Below are 3,599 nucleotides of genomic sequence, written 5' to 3'. Positions count from 1 at the left end.
AGCTATGTGAAACCTAACTAGGGTAGGATTAGAATTTCTTTTTAAATTTTGTTAGAATTCTATCTTAAATTTTTTTGATATCCCTTTTAAATTGGATTCTATCTCCTACTAATTTAGTAATTTTAATTAGATAAGGACTCCTCATATTTGAATTAAATGAGCTAATCCTAAGCCTTTTAAAACAAAAAAATGGCATAGCACAACAGCAACAAAAAAAACTTGGGCTCATGCACTCGATTAAAAAAACCGAGCATGTAAGCCAAGGGGGACAATTTGTAGACGCACAAAAAAAATTATTTTTTATTTTGTATTAACAAGCCCTATAAATGAAACTTATTGTGAGGATGATAGTACCTCATAAAAATCAAAACTAATGTGACAGATAGTACCTCATATAAATCTAAACCAATGAAGGTAGGCTCTTCGTATTAATTATTTTAAAGACATATGAGAAGTGAAAAATAAAGAAAATGTTCGTTACGATATATGAACTCAACAATCTGGATAAGGAAGTTTTGATAAGGAAGTTATCATAACTACCCCCACCAATCTTTTTTTAACACCTGACGATAACTTCCTCTGGCCTTCCCTATAAATAGACATTCCTTTCGTCAGAGCAAGGAAGGGAGGATAACAAAAGACCATCAGAAAAGATAGAGAAAAGACGGAGAGATTGAAAAGAAAGAGAGACTTGGAGTCTGAAACAATAACGACAAGGTCCTCTACATTTTTTCATTTTTAAAAGGGAGGAGGCTCCAGAACATTGTCTGGATACCCAAGATCTCATTTTCTTTCTCTTAAAATTTATAATACATTAGAAAGATAGTAAAATTAATATCTCTGCATTTGATTTTTAATGTCTATTTAATTCTTTGCTTTTTACTAATCAGGGGTTTCTTTTAACAAGAGTAATTAACAAAAAAATTTATGGAAGCATGCACCTCTCAATTTTTTTTACAAACAAAGTGATACTAATATCTAGAAATTGTTTTACTCTCCTTGAGATTGGTGATATGACTTGGTCAAGAAGAGATTAGCCTACCCAAATATTATTTCTCCTCTGATGGATATTAGCACCACTTTGAATTTTTTTTTACAAAATATACATGTTGGGCATTCCGCCACTTACAAGAAGATGAGATGAATTCTCTTCTACAAAATCACAGTTGGGAGTTAGTTAATCTTCCAAAAGGAGCAAAGCTAATCAATAGCAAATGGATCTTCAAACGGAAGATTCGTACTGACGATACCATCGGGAAGTACAAAGCAAGATTAGTGGCCAAATGTTTCTCTCAAAAAGAAGGCATTGACTTCTATGAAATCTTTCCACCAATTTGTCAGATCACGAACATTAAAGTGCTTATATATTGGATTATAATTCTTAAGCTTGTTATACATTAAATGGATGTGAATACGACATTCTTAAATGGAGAACTTACTGATTAGATCTATATGGAGCAACCCAAGGGCTATGTTGTTGATGGCATGAATAACAAAGTGTACGAATTGATCAGGTCTCTTTATGGACTGAAGCAAGCTCCTAAATTCTGGCATGAGAAGTTTGACAAAGTTGTTCATGGAGATGGGTTTCAAATCGGTGAATCTAAAAAATACATCCACATCAAAGATGTTGGAGAGAAGGTAATTGTTATCTATCTATACATAGATGATATGCTTATCATTGGTACTAAGATATAGATAATCACACCTACAAAGAGGCTTCTACCAACTCAGTTTTGTATGAAAGATCTTGGAGATGATGATGTAATTCTTAGGATCAAGATCATTCAGTCAAAGAATGGGATTGACTTGACTCAATCTCATTACATTGAAATTGCGTTGAAGAAATATAGATATTTTGATCTTCCAGAACTCAATACCATATGACAACAATAAGAAACTTTGAGCCAACTTAGGAAGACTGGTAAAACAACTAGAGTACCCAAAAACCGTCAGGAGCCTTATGTATACTATGAGCTACACAAGACCAAATATAGCTTTCATAATTAGGATGCTTAGCAGATTTACAAGCAATTTTAAAAAGTCTCATTGGGATGCTATTGAAAGAATAATGAGATACTTGGAAGGAACTATGAATTTGGCCTTATTGTTCTCTGGATATCCTACAATTATAGAAGGGTTCTCAGATGTCAGTTGGTACTCAGAACCAGATGAATGTTGTTGATGTATGTTATCTAACAGAGAGTTACGTAGGATGCTGTAAGATATTAAGGTTTCTCAATATTCTTCAGATGGATGGCTCTTGAGTAGAGAATCCAATCCTGCACATGAAGAACACATGAGAGAGTCAGAGTTGGAATCTTGGGTGATTTCTTCGACAATCGGGTAAATGTTAAGCTTGAGTGGAGAAGAAAAAGAGTGAATGTATGGTGTTTTTCAATCAGAGTCAGCTTACCCTAAGTAGTAGATAGCGGTTTCCCTTTATAGAAGATCTAAGATGTGGATGCGTAACTTGGCCGAGTCGAAGCAGGTGGCTCAGTCGGCAGCTACTTTACAGGTATCAGCTGTAGAAGAGGGTGAGTCACCCAGGCATTTAATGTGAGAGTGACTGACTGTGCATGGTGTAGATGAGGTCTAATGAGTCATAAAGACCTTCAGGGGCTGGAGCGATGATGACTCTAATCAGCTATTTAATGTGCTGGCAATAGGCTATTAGTAGGGGGCCGAGGATAAACTGTCTTTCTACTCGTCTTCCTTGAGAGGATCGATAAGTAACACCTTTTTACTCAGCTTTGAAAGATCTCAACCCGGCCTCGTAGGGTGAAGAGGAGTTGGGTCAACTCAGAGGGTGAGTTTGAATGAGGATGTCTTTTGACGTGGCCCTTCTTGGGAAGGATCGAGTGTTGAAGCCGCTCGAGTCATCCCGTATAGGATGATGCTGATCTGGTATTGAGTAATGAAGGATACGTGTCGGCTTCTCGATGGGGGATTAACACTTAGCTATTTGTAAGATGTACCACTGGCCCCTTTCACTCAAACTTGGTTGGCTAAATCCGAGTGAAATTGAACAGTCTATTTTGGGTATTTAAGGCGCATTTAAGAGGAAACTGACAGTCGTTGTTCATGTGATGTTCTGAGATCATAGGAGATCGTGTGCCAGTGTTGCCTCATTTCATGAGCACGGATGGTATGTCAACCGAAAGGTAGCACTTTGGCTCCTGAGTGATCACTTCGAATTCCGAGGTCGATCTCAATCATCCGTCAATAATCGAATCGACCGCTCTAATCTCGTCATATGCTCACTCCAAGCCTATATATATATTAGTTCTACCGAAGGCCATTTACAAATTTTTTGAACCCTAGAACTCTCCAGCCTCTGAGTGATTTCTGATCATTTTTCGATGATCTATTCCCACAATGGCCTCTTCTGCTATCGATGCTATCGGCAATGAGGCTAGGATCAATATTTTGAGGAAGTTCCACTCCAAGATGTGTGTGATGGAGCTCAAGAGCTATTATGACCACTACGACATCTCTCATGAGTTCACACTGTCAGTACCGGAGAGGGCTTAGGTGGTATATGACCACAGCGGAGTGATTGCTCCAGTGTACTACCGGCACTTGGAGTATGGCCTCCG

This window comes from Asparagus officinalis, chromosome 1, assembly GCF_001876935.1.
Source record: "Asparagus officinalis chromosome 1, Aspof.V1, whole genome shotgun sequence".
NCBI classification, from domain to species: domain Eukaryota; kingdom Viridiplantae; phylum Streptophyta; class Magnoliopsida; order Asparagales; family Asparagaceae; genus Asparagus; species Asparagus officinalis.
The sequence above is the reverse complement of the archived record's forward strand: the minus strand, read 5'-3'. Positions refer to the sequence as shown.